Source organism: Puma concolor, chromosome D3, assembly GCF_028749965.1.
Source record: "Puma concolor isolate L17-30 chromosome D3, mPumCon1.1.hap2, whole genome shotgun sequence".
In the NCBI taxonomy this organism is placed as follows: Eukaryota; Metazoa; Chordata; class Mammalia; order Carnivora; family Felidae; genus Puma; species Puma concolor.
Window position 1 is genome coordinate 15,063,638 of NC_141678.1, and position 18,380 is coordinate 15,082,017.

The 18,380-nt window shown below is 45.3% G+C and overlaps 1 protein-coding gene across 2 annotated transcripts in view; it reads left to right on the forward strand.

Annotated features, from left to right (window-relative positions):
• The window catches only part of SUDS3 (SIN3A corepressor complex component SDS3), a 149,644-nt gene that overhangs the window by 87,349 nt on the left and 43,915 nt on the right, over positions 1 to 18,380 (forward strand). The window lies entirely within an intron of this gene.

The window sequence follows — 18,380 nt, forward strand, 5'->3', positions numbered from 1 at the left end:
TTACACAGTATGTGGCCTTTTCAGATTGGCTTCTTTTACTTAGCAATATGCAGTTAAGGTTCTCTGTGTCTTTCATGGCTTGATATCTAATTTCTCTTTAGTGCTCAATAGTATTCCTTTGTGTGGATGGACCATTCACCTACTGAAGGACATCTTGGTTGCGTCCAGGTGTTGGTAATTACAAGTAAAACTTCTGTAAACATCTGTGTACAATTTTTGTGTGGACATAACTTTTCAGCTCCTCTGGGTAAATACCAAGGACTTTGATTGCTGGATCGTATGGTAAGAGCATGTTTCGTTTTCTAAGAAATAGGGTTTCTGTTTAACCTCAGCCCCCTTTTTTTTTCTTCCCAAGATTTTATTTAAATTCAAGTTAGTTAACATATAGTGTAGTTTTGGTTTTAGGAATAAAATCTCGCGATTCATCACTTACATATAACATCCAGTGCTCATCCCAACAAGTGCCCTCCTTAATGCCCATCACCCATTTAGCCCTCCCCCCCTCCCCTCCAGCAACTCTCAGTTTGTTCTTTAGAGTTAAGAGTGTCTTATGGTTTGCCTCCCTCTCTGTTTTTATTATTTTTTTCATGTCCCTTCCCCTATGTTCATCCGGTTTGTTTCTTAAATTCCACATATGAGTGAAATCATAGGTATTTGTCTTTTTCTCATTGACTTATTTCACTTAGGTCAATATTCTCTAGTTCTATCCACCTCAACATCCTTAGCTCTGTATTTCCTTTCCCCAATGCTGAGAATCTTGGGTCCAAAAGATACCAACATAATTATTTTTTTGCTTCACAATCCCTCAATACACACACACACACACCTGTCAGCAATATCATTTGCACCATCAATTTGATTAATAAAAATAGTTTAGGGTTTTTTTTTTTAATTTGAAGTGAAATACATTACAGAAAAATCACGTGTTTACCCATTTTTTATATATTTTTTGCATTTCTTTTTTACCTATTTGAAAAAGTGCAATTCAGTGGATTTAATTATACTCACAATGTTGTCCAAGTATCACCACTATTGAATTGAAAATGGTTTTCATCATCTCAGTAAGAAATTCTATACCCATTCAGCAGTGACTGCCTATTCTCTCCCCTGCCCATCCCTGGGCAATCACTAATCTACTTCCTGTCTCTATGGAGTTGTCTATTCTGAACATTTCCTCTAAAGTGAATCCTGCATTATGTGGCCTTTTGTGCCTAGCTTCTTTCCCTTAGCATATTTTCAAGTTCGTTTATGTTGTAGTATGGATCAGTACTGCATTCATTTTTATGGCTGAGTAATATTCCATTGCATGCAGAGACCACATTTCTTATCTGTTCCTTGATGGACACTTGGGTTGTTTCCATATTTGGCTCTCGTGAATAATGCTGCTATGAACATTGTTGTACACATTTTGTTTGAACATTTTGTCTTCAATTCTTGTGTGCATATTGTTTTTTGCAGTCTTTTTTCATTCTTGGTGTATACTCCACGAGGGGTATCTAGTCAAATTTTATATTCTAAAGTTACTTAAAAAAAATTCTTCTCTGTGTGGTTATAATACTAAGTGAATACAAATTTAGTTTCATTTATTTTATTTTGCTTTGAATTTTTAGCAATTGCTTTTAAATTTAATTTTGTTGGAAGGTCAGTTTAGGATAGAGATTCCTGGCCCACATTTTCTTTCCTTGAAGATTCTAAATATGATTCTTTGTTTCTTCTAGCATAAAGTGCTACTGTTAAAAAGCCTAATGACCATCTGATTTTACTTATAAGTTACTTGATCTTTTTGGCTTGGTGTCCAGAACATAATCTTTTTTTTTTCTTTTTCCTGTTAAGTCCAGTAATTTTCTTGGATCTGTTTCAGTGTTGGTTATTTGGGGTTGATTTTCTTGAATTATGGTTCTGTTTTTTCTATTTCATTGCTTTAGATTTCTTTCTGAGGGACTTGTATGAATATTCTATAGCTATTCCTTTCTTAATTTCTTTTATCCCATTTTTCTATATCAGGTTATAGTGGGGGTTTTTTCCTTCCATTTTTGGTGAGCATGTATTTCTGGCACATTTTCCTTGTCTATAAATTCTCTGTTTTCTTATAATTGTGAATCATACTTGACAGCGATACTTTTTTGTTACTCAGTTACTCAGTGAAATGAGTTTTCGTATATTTTTATTTGGAAAAATCAATCTAGGATGGCTTCTCAAGCTTCCCGTTTCTAGAGCTCCATCTATACTTGTTCTTTGTGATAAAAAATACGGCCCCATACTTTCAGCTGTGTATTTTCTCTACCCTTTACTTCTGCTTACATCTGGGCATTCTCTTTCCTTTGCCCCTGTTGCCCCTGCCCTGTTGGATTCTACTCCTAGCAGGTTCTCAGTATAGGGCTTTGCCCTGGAAGAGAGCATTGGTTTGCTTTGAGACCAGTATCCAGACCTTCCTTATCCCATGCTGGTCCCAATGCTTACTTGAGTTGGAACCTGCAGACCCCCTCCCATTTCCAGCCGGTGTTCTCAGGTCAGCCTGCCTTGCTTCCCTGTGAGCCTCAGTTGGTTTAGCGGTCTCAGAAGGACCCCCCCCCCCCCACTTTCCTTCCCTCTGTTTCATCTTGCAAAGGTGGTATTAACCATGTGGGTCCAATTGCTGCTGATGGTTTGTCCCCACCCCCTCATATTTTGGGATTTGTGGGGATACCTGTCACGTAGGTTTGTTGTAGATCTTGCCTAGTTTTGCTTTCTGTTTTGGATCAGGTTTCCTAGAGGCAGAGCCTGAGATGGGGACTCTGGTGCATGCGATGGATTGACTGGGGGAAGTGTTCTCAGAAGAAAAGGAGGGAGAGAAGCAGGAGACAGCAGAGAAGGGAGTAAGCAAAGATGAGATTTCAGCTGGAGAAGAGCATCCGCCTGATCCCATGGGATGTTCTGGGGTGTGACAAGCATAACAGAGTTGTGCTGCCTTATGTAAGGGGGGGTTACCTTTCTACCCCCCCATGTCCAGCTATTGGCTTCAGGTTGCCACTGAGAGGCACAACTTCCTGAACAAGGGGCTTCCACTGGACTGAGAGCAATTCTCCAGAGAAGGGGGCAGGGCAGCTGTGAGCTGTTAGTTTAGGGGATGGGTGCATCAGCCCTGTAAAGGGGTCTGGGGGCACCATTAGCATCAACTACACTCTCCCAACTAATCTCTCTGTTTTTATGGGGAGACATTCTAAAACATGTCACAGTCTCTGTCACCTTCTCAGAATCTGAGTTATCCTTTATATATGTGGTCTTTCTTCCTCCAGCAAGCACCTGATCCCCTCTTTACACAGAGCCCTTGTCTGAAAGAAACGATCCTACAATAATAAATTAAGGATTATATCAAGATTTCCCTGAGGCAAGACTTGATATCTTTTTAGTTCCAAATCCCAGGTGCCTTGCAAAGTGTGTATGGTGGGTATTATGAATTCCTTGGGTGCGTTCGACGTGGTGCAGTATATACATAGAGGGAAGGAGTGTACTGCCTGTGGACTTGTTCTTTCCTGGTCTTGCAAGAAATATCTGGCAGGTCCCATGGCTTTGGAGAACTATTCAGTTACAAGGACAGGCTGCTTTTAGTAACTACACAGCCTTGTCTCTTATCTAACTTAAATCTCCTCCTTCTCCCTTTGAAGGAGCAGAGCTGGGGGAGGGCACATGGGCTGACTTCACTAGTTCTGCAGTCTGTTTTCTTCTTTGTGGCAACCTATGGTTTCTGCTTCTCCCAGCCCCAGGTTGGAGGAGAGTGGGTGGAAGGAGAGATTGGGGTAGGGGATGGGACAGCAGTGAAGAAGCTATCGTGCAGCTGATGCTGTTGATAGCTTCTCAGAACTGTGAGAAATAAATTTCTGTTGAGATTGCTATCCTGTGGGCAGAGTGGAAGTCAAAGCTGACTCTCCCATGGGGTACTTTTGTTGGTTCCCAAGAGAGCCTGCCTCTTGGGTCTTTGCCTATAAACTCTACTTGCTTGCAGCCCTCTCGCTGTGCTTTGGTCCCTGCATACGTCCAAGTGGTTCTCTTGGACAGGATACTCTTAAAGCATGATGCCAGCCAGCTTCCTTCTGTGGGAACCATATTAATGTCCAGGAAATTCATTCCTTTGTCTCCCTCTGCCAGTGGAGGGGAAGCTTATTCCCAGTGAAGTCCTCTCTTTATTCCACTCCCCAACACAGAAATCTCCAAACATAGCCTCTTGTCCTTTTGGACTTTTGGTGAGGACCCAACACTGTGCCCTGAGTTCACCAGACTCCAGGAGGCACATACCAAGCTCTCTGAGGCTGCCTGTGTTTGGCCTGAGATGAGAGGGTGTCCTCCCCTGCCCCTGTTACAGTGAGGTGGGGGAGGAGGGCTGTGAAGTACAGCCCTCCAACAAGTACATGACCATCACAGAATCCTCACTCCAATTCCTTCCAAACCCCAGCCTCGTTTTTGTAGCCCAGAGATCGGGGATGCATGAATGCCTGCCAATCCGGTTTAATACTCCCTTGGCATGTCCTGTACAGGTAGGACGGTACCTTAATTTAGGAGGTGGGGGTGTTGGTCCAACTCCAAGAGAGAAAATTATTTTAATATCCTCTTCTATACCTGTTCGATAAATATTTGTTTGTTGGCTTACTTGTGGAGGATTATGGTTTTGTTTTTAACTGAGAGAAGCTAATCTTCTTTGTTCTGTGTTGGGCAGATGTAGGGTGCTAGCTGACCATTGCCCTGGGATTTGTGTATCAGAAAAACTCTCGGGACTCTGTCAAGGTAGCCTCCCCAGTTGCCTGGTGTGCAAAGCCCACCAGAGGGGTAGAGATGGATCAATTTGAGTCAGGCTTCTGGGGCTTCCTGGGAGGACAGAATTAATACACCAATCTCTAATCTCCCAAATTAATAGGGAGTCCTGGTAGGAGGGACTTGTGGGGATCTTGGCCCAAATTCAGTGGCACAGAGAAGAATCATGGGAACCATGAAATAAAATCAAGTTGAAGAAAAGGAGAGTAGAGGCCGATGACCCAGACTCAGCATGGAGCTCTCCTCAGGTACTGAAAGCAGGGACTCACATAGATACTGGTGCACTGATGTTCCCAGTGGCATCAAAGGTGGAAACCACCCAAGTGTCCATTAGCAGATGAATAAACACATGTGGTGTTTCCATATAATGGATCATGAAAAGGAATGACATTTTGGTACATGGTACAACAGGGACGAACTTTGAAAACATCATGGTGAGTGAAATAAGCCAGACACAAAAGGAAATATACTGTATGTTTTGCTTATGCAGGGGACCTAGAATAGGCAGATTCTTAGAGACAGAAAGTAGAATAGAGGTTGCCAGGGTCTGGGAGGAGGGGTTATGGGGGGTTCTTTCTTAATGAGTACAGAGTTTCTGTCCGGGGTGATAAAATACTAGATCTAGAGATGAATGGTATGCTTGTATCCATTCCCCTCAATCCATATGTTGAAGTCCTAATGCCCAGTGTGATGGTATGAGGAAGTGGGGCCTTTGGGAGGTGACTAGGTCGCGAGGGTTAAGCCGTTACGAGTGAGATTGGTGCCCTTAGAACAGAGGTCCCAGAAAGCCTGCCAACCCCCTTCTGCCATGTGAGGATATCACAATAAGGCTGAAATCTGGAAGAGGTTTTCTTACTAGAACGTAACTATGCTGGTGCCTTGATCTTGGACTTCCCGGTCTCAGAACTGTAAGAAATAAATTTTTGTTGTTTATAAGCCACCTTATCTGTAGTATCTTGTTATAGCGGCAGCTTAAATGGATTAAGACAGTGGAGTTGGTTACACAGTATTGTGAGTGTACTTAATGCCATCTGGCTGAAAGTGGTTAAAATGGTAAGTTTTATGTTATATATATTTTACCGCATTAAAAATGTTTTTCCCTCTCAACCTACATACCTTATTGTCCCTAGAAAACACTGGTCTGAGATTAGGTGAGCAATTAAAGAGGGAGCCCACAGGTGGTGTACTCAGCCAGATTGGTATGGTGGAGGGATAAGAGCCAAGTCCAGGAGCTGGCCCAACAAGAAGCCATTGCAGAGTGACCCAGGATGGCCAGACACAGCATGGCGTTGCATTTTCTCCTTGGGATGTCAATCAACAGAGTCAACCAGCACCCATCCCATTGAGTAACAGCTTCCTCTTCTTTCCCCTCCTGCCCCCTATTGAGATGTGAATGTTAGACAAGATGCTTCCCTGGACCACCTTATGTCCCTGGGTGTCGTGGGCTGATTGTGTACCCTCCAACACCCCACATTCATAGGTTGAAGTTGTAACTCCCAGTCTCTGAGAATGTGACTATGTTTGACATAGGGTCTTTTAGGAAGTAACTGAGGTGAAATGAGGTCATTGGGGTGGGCCTGAATCCAATATGGCTGGTGTGTTTATTTATTTAAAAAAATTGTTTTTAACATTTATTCATTTTTGAGAGATGGAGAGGGAGCGTGAGTGGGGGAGGGGCAGACAGAGAAGGAGACACAGAATCAAGAGCAGTCTCAAGGCTCTGAGCTGTCAGCACAGAGCCCAATGCAGGGCTCGAACCCACAGACCATGAGATCATGACCTGAACTGAAGTCGAACTCCCAACCAACTGAATGACCCAGGTGCCCCGAGGTGCATTTATTTATAAGAAGAGATTAGGACACAGACAGGTATAAAGGGAAGACCTTGACTTTGGACGTTTAGCCTCCAGAACTGGGAAAAGTGGTACTTTGTGATGGTAATCCTAGCAAACTAATACACTGGGTAACTTTGAATAATTTATAGGCCAAAGGAAGTTTCCATAGGGATATATGGACTCTTCCTAGTCAAGCCTGTGGAATTCTTGAATATTATTTAAAAAGACACCATCAGGTCTCAAGCGGGTAATGTTGCTCATGGGAGAATTTCAAGGAAAGATTGCAAAGGTTCTGACTTGGGGTGGGGCTTTGTTTTATAGTACTGTATTTCGCCTCCTCTGGCCCTATACATGGCTCTCTGGTGTGTGTGTGTGTGTGTGTGTGTGTGTGTGTGTGTGTGTGTGTGTGTGTGCGCGCGCGCGCGTGTGTGTCTATTTTCAAGACACAGGGAAAGGAGGAGGGGTAGAAGAAAAAGAAAGTACAGACCTAACTCTTCTGTCCATGGTTGCCTTTAATAAGGAAGAGTGACCCAACTGGGAGTTTTTAAGACTGAATGTCTGTTTGAACTCCACTGGACAGGAATCATCTTTCAAAACCATTCTGAGTTGCCTTTACCTCCCTCTCTGGAACAGCAACGGCAGAAGCCGGAGCTTTGGCAGGTCAGACCAACTCTGTTGCCTTGACAATAAGATCATCCTGTGTAGACCCAGGTACTGCTAACCAAGTTAGGTACAGAATAATTTAAAGCCTCAGCACTCTGGATTTGGGAATCAGCTGAAGGAGCGACAGGTTAAAGGCTGACTTTATGCCTTATTTGTCTTGAAGGGGTAAAGGGAAGAATAATTGAGCTCACGAGTCTGGGACAAAATTGGTATGTATGAAGGCATATTGGAGAGGATTGTTATATTTCCTGAATCTCATGATGTTACAGACTCTGCCATCATTACCCGGACGATATGTTAATATTTATTCTGGTTACTGTTAGTAAAAATGTTTATCCTACGCATAAAATGCTTCACGCAAGTGTATTAGGAACGTCTGAAGAGCTATTTTCCTCTCATTTATAATCAACCCATCCACGTATCCACCCACCCACTCATCACATCACCCACCCATCCATTCACATATGTACTCACCTCCCCATCCATCCTCCTTCCTGTCCATCTACATACCCATCTATCCATCCCTCCATCTGTCCATTCCCCACACACCTACCCACCTAATTACCTACCTTCTTCAGGGTGATCTGATCTAGTAACTTCTCTCCATCCCAGTTTTCTTCCCTGCATGTCTGCAACAGCTCCTCCCTGGTCTCCTTGCCTCCAGCCTTTCCCGTTTTGCATGTTTTGTTCACATGGCAGCCTGAATGATTTCTCTACACTTCAGCTTGTGAAATCAAGGTAATAATATTTCTTTCTCTGGATTATTTTTTTAAAAAATTTGTTTTTTCAACGTTTATTTATTTTTGGGACAGAGAGAGACAGAGCATGAATGGGGGAGGGGCAGAGAGAGAGGGAGACACAGAATCGGAAACAGGCTCCAGACTCTGAGCCATCAGCCCAGAGCCTGACGCGGGGCTCGAACTCACGGACCGCGAGATCGTGACCTGGCTGAAGTCGGACGCTTAACCGACTGCGCCACCCAGGCGCCCCATCTTTCTCTGGATTATTGTACATGGATCATCATTTACTCCCCCAGCAATGGTGCATGGAGCTCCTGCTTTGTGCATCAGTCTCCTTTACAGGCACCGGGGATATAGCAGCAAGCAAGGCAAACAGGTCTTGGCCTCACGGAGCTTTCTTTCTAGTGGGAGAGACACATAGTGCATGATGCAGTTTCAGAGAACAACACACTTAGAAGTAAGACAGTGATGTACATGAAGGGCTTAGCACCATCTCTAGCACATATAGATGTTAAATTAATGGCAGTTGTCATATTAACAGTAATTAATATTATGTGATTAGTCTTCCACAAGCCTTTCAATAATAATTATGATCATCGAACATTTATTGAGCATTTAATATGAACCAACTGTTATGCCAAGCATTTAATCTCACAACAACCCTATGAGGTGGATATGATTATTTCCCTCATTTGAGATGTGGGAACTGAAGCACGAGCCCCTCATTGTTTTCAAGGAAATGTCCAGACTCCTCACACTTGGGTACTCAAGGCCTTTCATGATCTGGCCCTGCTTGTCTCTCCACCCTCATGCCTTGCTGACCTTGTTGTCCCCTGCCTTTTTACCTTCATCCTTCAAGGCTCAGCTCAGGCATCACCTCCACCAGGAGGTTTTCCTTGACCCTGATCCTCCCCTTTCCCTGACACGCCCCAGGCAGGGCCACATGCTTTGCCTGTGTGTTCCTGTCATCCCCCTCTCATGGTTCTTACCACACAGGACTGCAGCCGTCCACTCTTTGCTGCCCATGAGAGAATGTGAGTGCTATGGCGGGAGGTGGGTGCATCTTGGCTTTTTCTCTTTGACCGCAGGATCCAGCCCAGTGATGGGCACATAATAGGTGTTCAATATACGATTCCCTGAAGACGTTCTGCTTTAATCCTTTGTCTCTCTTGGGGAAAGGCTCCTTTTCTGAGAGGTTGTTGTAGATCAGACAGGAGTTTCCTTGGAACCAGGGTGGATTAAAACCCCAGGAAGGGGTGACTCATGCTCGTTACTCAACCTCCCTTTGTCCCCACTAGATGGTACAAAAAGATACAAGGTTGGTAGGAAAGTATTTTGTAGATAAACAAGGGCCAAACAGAGAACCTGTGGATAAAAGCATATTTGTTTAGGTCTGAATTTAATGCCCTGGCTTGACATGTTTGCCACAGGGGGGAAAAGAAAGTCCCACAGGGTATGGAGCCTGCTTGGGATTCTCTCCCTCCCCCCTTCCCCTCCCCACCTGCTCACCAGCTTCTGCTCTATCTCAAAAAAAAAAAAAAAAAAAAAGATGAAAGGAAAAAGACTTCTTGACCTTTCTAAATAACAAGTTTCCTACAACAATTGAGTGTGCCAAGAGCATAGCTTTTGTAACTAAATTGTCCGGTTTAAATTCCCTTTATGCCACTTACCAATGTGAGACCCCAAGCACAGTTTTAACTACTCCATGGTCCTCAGTGTTACCATCTGTGAAATGAAGAAATAAAAGTTCTTGGTTCATATTCTTGTTGTCAGGATTAAATTAGAAAATAATGTACGTGCGGTGCCTGGCAATCCTTGTTTCTTTGTACTTATTTAAAAAAAAATTTTTTTTTAACATTTATTTATTTTTGAGAGAGAGAGAGAGAGACAGAGCATGAATGAGCAAGGGAGGGGAAGAGAGAGAGGGAGACACAGAATTGGAAGCAGCTCCAGGCTGTAAGCTGTCAGCACAGAGCCTGATGTGGGGCTCGAACCCACAAACTGTGAGATCATGACCTGAGCTGAAGTTGGACACTTAGCTGACTGAGCCACCCATACTTAACTGACTGCACTTATTTTCATGTTACTACCAGAAACTTCCAAATTGCAAGTGTGGCTTCTGTTTCAATTATACTGGACAGCTTTGTTCAAGACTGGCTGCTTTGAGCATACAGACTTTACTTTCCTCATCTCTGTCTGTAGAATCTAGCACTTGGTTGGGACATGTGTGCAGAATATGTTCTTGATGACATGTTTGGCTTCAGTGTGATCTTGCTTGCAGCTTATTTAATGCAGAATCATCATTTGATTGATATTTGCCTTGTTGTGGTTCAAATGGAGGGACCCCCCCCCCCTTTTCTGGAGCCCCAGCCTGGCGAGGGTGGGTTGGAAACAGCAGAGGCAACAAGCTCACGCCATGACCCTCCACCCTGTAAGGATAGCCTGGAAACCCAGATGGCGGCCCTCAGAGGGATACCTCCAGGACAGATTTGCCTCCAGGAGGCAAATTGTTTGGCTTCAGGAAGGAGAATCTATTCCAGAGGAAGTCAGAGAGTAGATTTTGTTCCAGGGAGGAGTGTTGCCCTAGGCGCTCCCAGAAAAGACTGGAGAAGCAGCAGATGGGGAATGAATATTGGCCATGATACGACGGTTCTCATTCAATTAAAATATCAAATGGGAAAGTAATAGGAACAGGGTGTTTAGTGGTGGGCTAAACACCAGGCTGAGCAGGGAAAATGAAAGCAACATTATCTCAGGTGGGAAAGACATGGCCTTGAATTTTTTTCCACTTAAAAAAAGTTTTTTCGCTTCTTAGTCTATTGTAAGAGTTGATACTGACTTATATTTGACAAGTCTAGTAACCATTTATAGTTGCTATTAAAAGAAACCCTTAAAATAACTATGAAAAGTCAGGTACCATTTTCTCTCCTGGGTTTCTTAGTTTTTAAGTCTTGAATGTTCTGTCAGGCCTCTGGGTCTGCTCAATTTCCTGCCAAGTGGGTCAGGAATCTCTGGGTAACTGGGATGGAAGGAGCGAAGAGGAACCAGTCAACCCAGTGGGCGAATATTTACCCTGCCCCTGAGGCAATGGGGAGCAGGAACTGGAAAGGGTGTCCCGTGATCCAAGGGGTCTTGTCTTTCTCAGAAATCCTTTGGTGCCAAGGGCCAAAAAACCCAATTAAATTTGTGAGGGGAAAAGGACTTATTGGACAGACTTTGTAAAATCTCAAAGGACCCCAGGGCATTATGGGACAGGATTGTTTTCAGGTTGCCATTTTTCTGGAGATGCTTCCCTCATCCATCTCGTGATTCTCTCTGTTGAGGAACTTCCTCTCATAGGAGAACTGTAGTCTGTTTGACTCAGAAATTTCCTCTTCTCCATTTTCCTCTCCCTTGATTCCGGCATTGTTTTGGCCTGCCACAGAGGCCTGACTCAGACTTTGTGGGCTCAGAACCCACCAGTCCCTGATGATCATTTCTATTTGTGGTAGGAGTTGAATGAAGGAAAATCTTGATATTTTTGGTGGTGGTGGTGGGGATTGGATGTTTCGCCACCTCTCACCAACTTCAGAACTGTGAAAACCTAAGTTCCCAGTTTTTGTAATAAGTCTTATGTGGAGATAAAGTTTTGTTGGAAAAGCCTCTGCAGAGAGTTATGCCCCATGGTATGACCTCTAAAAATAGAATTATCTTGGTAGTGGTTACTGTGTGTTACTTCCCAATATCATTTTTTCTCCTTCTTCTCAATAAACCCTAATTTTGTTTGCAAATTCTTCTAACTACAGCTTTCAGGGTAGACCTAGATCAGGGATCAGCAAACTTTTCCAGAAAAAGGCCAGAGTAAATACTTGAAGCATTTGGTGGTGGGGGTCTGAATACGGGCTCTGTCACAACTCGTTGTGTGACTGCTCTCTGCTGCAGTGTAGAAGCAGCCATGGACAGTGTGGCTGTGTCCCAGTAAAACTTCAGTTATAAAATCAGGCAGTGGACCAAATTGTGACCTGCAGGTTGTAGTTTGCCAACCCTGCTCTGGATAATCCAAGGCAGGGCTTCTGAGTGTCAGCACTAATGACATTTTGGACCAGATAATCCTTTGTTGTGGAGGATTGTTTTGTGTGTTATAGTATGTTATATAGCAGCACCCCTGGCCTCTACATCTCCCCCCGCAGTGTGACAGCTAGAAATGTTTCTGAGCATTGCCAAATGTCCCTGGGGGCATTTCCCTGGTGACTGTTACTGCTCTGGGGTAGTTACATGAACTTGAGCTAATCCAAATAGGCCAACGGGAAGGGCTTTTATGGTCCATAATATGGAGAGAGGTTCTGTCTGTCTCCTCTTAGACGTAAACGAGAAAGCACCGGCACCAAATGGTATCCACAACCATCTTACAACTGTCTTACGATGACGGGCATTGGACTCTGGATGGAATCTGCACTGTGGATGGCAGAGCAGAGAGAGACTAAGAATCCAAGACCTCTTTGAGTAGCTTTGAATCAACCGGACCTGAAGCCCTCCTTACGTATGGTCTTCCTGTTGGAGAAGATGACGCGTTTCCTTATTGTTTTAGATAGAGTTTGTCAGGGATATTCAAGGAGGTAATTTGTCAGTGTGCACAGAAAGATTTCAGTACGTTACCCTCCGGTATGCCTGTGTTTGTATGTAATGGCTGGATATCAGTCATGAGGCAAGCAGGGCAGCAGGGCCTGTGACTGGCGTCTCAGCATCATCATGTTTCCTTTTGGCCCCACAGAGGCCTTGGAGCATTTATCTTGCTACCTGCCCCCCACCCCACCCCCAGCCAGCACGGTGGTACATGGCTTCTTTCTGGCTCCATTGCAGTTGGAGTTCTCTGTGAACTTGTTCGGCAATGTGGGTCTTTTAGAGGCACTTAAGCTGTCTGATAGGTTACAGAGAATTTTTTAACGGTGTCTTCCTAGGAAGGAGATTTGATCAGAAAACAGTGGCAGCATTTGGCCTGATACATGGGCATCGGGTCCCGAATTGCAAACGTAGTGGCTACACAGATAACAGGAAACCAATTTCTACTCAATTCAAATCACAGTTCCTCTTGGGATCGTGCCCTTTATTGCTTTCAAGTCTCCCTGGTCACTCCCTTCCCCACCCACCCCTTCCAGTTCTTGGCTGCTACTGAGCTGGGAAAAAGGCCTGTAGAACAGAATCAATAAAAAGAAGACTTCTAAGAAGGTTTTCACAGCAAGCTTATTGAGCAGTGTTGGAAAGGCTACCGGTCTTAAGCGGAGAGGCCCTGGCTTCAGAATTTGGCTCTGAACTTGCAGGTCATTTCACTTGGCTGAGCCTCAGTTGTACTCATCTGTGAGAATGAGTAGAATGGTATGTGCCCGTCAGTCGAATGAGATAATGTATATGAGTGAGTGTGATGAGTCAGGAGATCAGAGGAGAGCTGCTTGGACAGAACAGGGGTGTGATCAGTGGATACTTCGGGCCCACATTCTTCTCCCTTTTTGGTGGTACCCATTGTTTGATTGTGGTTGAGGTTTCCTTAGTCTGGGCTGAGATTAATGGGATGTACAGAACGGGGTGTTTGTGGGGATATTGGGGGACCCCATGGCTCTAGGCAGTGGTCTCAGAGCCAGGTGTCAGGGGCATCTCTAGGCATCTTCCCAGGCCTCACAGACAACTACTGGCAGTGCTGAGGAACTCAGGGCCCACAAAAAGAAAGTATCACCACCGGTCCTCCAAATGGGGAGCAGTGAGGTGGGAATTGGCTTTATAATTTGCCAGTCCCGAGTCTGAACCCTCCCCTGCCATTGATTCACTGTGTAACCCTTAGGATAATTAGTTAACCTCTCTAAGCTCCATCGGTAAAATGGTGACAATAATAGACTTTTTACCAGAAGGTATTTGAGGGAATTGCGTGAAGCGTATGCCTGGCCCATAATGCATGTGTAAACATTACCAGCTGCGGTTTGTACTTTTATTGTTTGGAGGCTTGTTCCTTCCATCTTTCCTAAAATGCCCCAACGGCTTATTATGGAATGTGGTTGTTTAGGAAAGCGAGGGCTTGGGAAAGATGGCGTCTTGAGGACAAACTGTCAGGATAGAATTGTGAAAGCTGCCAGGCTTGGGCCAGGCTTGAGACATTTCATCACTTGCTCCTGAAAACCAGCTCAGATTCCTCCACCTCCTTCAGCCCTTACACTCAACCCATCGCTAAGCCCTGCTCTTGGTTTTCCCCTAAATGTATCCTGAACGGGGCCCGCTTCTCCATCTCCCCCGCTCCCAGCCCCGTTGGAGCCCCCGTATCTCACCTAAACCCTGGTAGCAGCCTCCTCTCTGGTCTCTGCTCCCGCTCCTGTCTCCCTGCCACCCACACCCCCTGCAGCAGCTGGAGAGGAGGCTTGAAAATGTAAATCAGAACACATCTTCAGCTCCTTGAAACCCTCCAGTGCCTTCTGACTGCACCTAGAATAACAGCCAACATTTCCCACGGTCTGGTGGAGAATGTTCTCTACCCGCCCCTTCAGGGTGGCTGAATTTTTCTCCTTTTTTCAGGTCTTCATTTAAATGTTGTCTGTGACCTGTTTGAGTCAGGTGCTTCCCATCCCTTCTGTCTACAGTATTTACAGCTGGTCATCACAGACCTACATGTGTGTTGATTCATGCAGCACCTATAAGCCTTGGGAGGGCAGTGATGCTGTCTGTCTTATTTACCACTCCGTCCTTGTACCTGGCACATAGTAGGTACTGTATAATATCTTGTTTGGCGAATGAATGCCATCAGGCCAGTGATTCTGTTTGTCTTTTGTCACTTCACGCCTTCTGAGGGGGAGAAACTCTGTATACAGGTGCTGTGAAGCTCTTAATAATTGGAATCTCACTCCAGTGTGGTAAGAGGCAGGAGAGCTTAGTGGTTAGTTATGCACACTCTGATGCCAGACTTTCTGGGTTCAAATCCCAGTTCTGCCCCTGTTACCTGTGTGCCCTTCAGCAAGTTACTTAGACTCTCTTTGACTCAGTCTCCCCCTTTGTCAAATGGGGATAACATCAGTATCTACTTACGGGGGCTAATTAAGGTGATCTTTGTGAAACCATTGGTACACTGTGTGTGCTGAGCCATGGTGGCTGTGATTACCCAATTAGCATGTGTTGAACATTTCCCTTTCTGGGTGAGTTTTACACCTTCTCTCTTTTTCTAATTTTTTGAGGTCAACGCACTATTTATGTGACTCTTTGAGCATCTATTTCATGCTCTACCCTGGGAATTCAGAAATGATCCCACAGATTTAGTTCCTGTTCCCATAGGGCTTACATATCAGCGGGGAATACAGGCTTCAAACACATAATCGCAGGTGAGATGAACCAACTGAAAAAGAAAGAGTGTGCAAGGGGAATACATTCCAGGGAAATGAAAACTTTGTGTGTGTATAGGGGCAGTCAAAGAAGTTCTACCCAAGAATGTAGACCTAAGCTGAAGAGAGAGCTCAAGGTAGAGTAAGATCCATTCAGGAGATAGAAGGTGCTGGGGTGGGGGGGGGAGGGGAGAGGATGCTGAGCAGAGGGAACAGCTTGTGCAAAGGTCCTGAGGCTGCAGAGAACATGGCACATTCACGACTAATAGGTGCAGTGACTAATAAGTACATAGCTGGATAACCTGGTTGTGGAAAATAATTGCTTGAATTTTCAGGGATCTCTGCAGACAAGACCAAGAGATAAAAATTTGAATATAAGAGCTTTATCTGGGAGGTGATTCTGAATACCAGTTGAGGAATGAGAAGGTGAGAGAGGGAAGGGAAGGAGCTGGGAAAGGATGCATAATCAAAGAAGTTACCACTGTGGGCAAGTAGGGAACTGTAGGGGCCAGTGTCAAACATGCATCTCAATTATCCCACCCAATAGATTATGGAGCTGGGGAATTTACACACCATCTACCATTAGTCACTGTTGGAGGGCTGCTCTTGGTAGGGACCAGGGGTCCTTAATTACCTGGCACCTCCATCCTGCCATGCATGTGAGCAAAAGTAGAGTCCAGTCACCAGAGAAAGCTGTCAAGCAAATGAGAGCAGGTGTTGGCTCTTGGAAGTTGGGCCAATTTGGTGACGGCGAGGGGACCCCGCAGGGAAGCAGTGAATCTGCTACACACCCCGACCCGCCTTGACGCTTGACACTATTGGGGTCAGGCAGGAACAGCTTGCAAAGGCCCTTGTGAGCTGTCGTGAAAGATTTTGGATTCTATCCTTTAGGGAGCCGCTGTTGGCTTTTAAGCTGAAGCGAGGCTTCATCAGACCTGCAACTTAGACCACTCTGGTCCTTGGGTGGAGAATGAACTGTTGTGGCCGAGGAGCAAATAGAGAATTCGGGAGGTAGTCGCGGCTCTCTGGGTCAGAGCAGGTGGAGTTGGGATGGAGAGCAAGCTGGGGAGACGTATAGGAGCCGGAATGGACCAGATTGAGTGAAAGCCTGCATCTGAGGAAGGTGGTGGCCCTTTTCCATAATACCGTCCTTATGCTAAATTAGACACAGGTGTCTCCGAGACTTGGCAAGTGGGGCTGTAATTTTCCCAAGCCCCCCGCCCTCCACCCCTTACCTGATAAAGCTCTGTCATCTGCTGCAGTCTCGCTGCCCACTTTTCACAGCACTTCCCAGGCTGCTGGGACCAGCATAAAATGAAAAGCCCCTATTTCCCACCTTGCCAGCTTTCCTTCTGCCTGGCCCACCCTGCTGTGCCTAGCAAGGGTTGGCTGCAATGCCAGCGTCTGAACCAGCATTATTGTCAAGGAATGTGGAAGCAGCCGGGCCAGGGCGCAAGGGGCGGGGATGACATTCCATTCGCCATCTGTGGCTCGAGCGAGAGCTGTGTTGATGAGATCCAGGACCGTTTCTGTGTGATCCGGAGAAATGCATTTCAACTGAGCTGGCAAGGGGGGTCGTCATCTCCAGGCTCATGCGGGTGTCCTGTGGGGTCACTGTGTTCTCTGCGTGTGGGGCTGGGATGCGGGGTATAGAAGTCTGCTTTGTCCCCAAACCTAAGTCCTCTGTTGGGCCCTGCTGGGCACAAAATGCTGCCTTGCTCTTCTGGCGGCTCTGGAATGGTGCCAGCCCTGGCTGAACACATCCTCGTTAAAAATCACTCAATTACCATTTATCTTAAGATTTTTCCGAATCTAAAGGGGTCTTCAGGTCATTCATTTAACAAATCTTTATTTCCGGAAAATTTCACTTTTCTTCTGAATAAAGCCTACCCCTCCTCAATTCAGTACTCTGATCACAGGGGTACCAAGAGAGCTGTTGTTGCACTGAGGCTCGCCTTTGGCCTCTGATGAATACACCCCAGACCCAAGCTGGGCCCATTAGAATGCTCCTCTGAGGGTGTGGACCGAGAACAGAGACCGGAAAGGTAGTCCTTCGTATCTGAAATTGTAATGTATGGAAGATGGTGCATGGCTGGATGTTGTTTTGTTTTGTTTTTTGCCCAAGAGACAAAACTGTTTCGGGAGGAGAGGGGAGAGAGAGAGGAGACAGATTCTTTTTGGCCCAGCTATTTCCTGTTCTTTTAGTTCCATGTAACTCCCCAATATTCCTATAATGAATTTGTCTTTTTTGCTTATGCTGGCCAAAGTGAGTGTCTTTGATGTGGAGGAGAGGGGGCTAAAAAAAGTCTCTGCCCACAGACTGGCAACGTTTTGGAGGCCTTTAAAGGGTTAGAGAGAAAGTTTATTTCAACTCCCAATACTGGACATTTTTAGAGTCACCCTGAGGGGTGCCTGGGTGGCTCAGTTGGTTGAGTGTCTGACTTCGGCTTGGGTCATGATCTCACAGTTCGTGGGTTTGAGCCCCACATCTGGCTCTGTGCTGACAGCTCGGAGCCTGGAGCTGCTTCAGATTCTGTGTCTCCCTTTCTCTCTGCCCCTCCCCTGCTCATGCTCTGTCTCTCCCTGTCTCTCAAAAATGAATAAATGTTAAAAAAATTAAAAAAAAAAATAGAGTCACCCTGAAAAGAGACCCTGTGCCCATGAGCAGCTCGTCCCCACTCCTCCCTACAGCATGGCCGACCCAGGCCCTGGTAGCCGCTAATCTACTCTCTGCATCTGTAGATTTGCCTAGTCATATAAACGGCACCACACGCTGTGTGGCCTTTCGTGTCTGCCTTCTGTCCCTTAGCGTAATGCGTTCAAGGTTCATCCATGTCGGAGCACATATCAGAGCTTTGTTCCTTTTATCCTGAATCCTATTCTGTTGAATTGGGAGACTGCATTGTGTTTATCCATTCATCAGATGATGGACATCTGAGTTGGGTATTGGACATTTTTGGTTATTGTGACTAGTACTGCTGTGAGCATTTAAAATAGCAGTTCAGAGCATGTCGCTCCAGTGCTGAC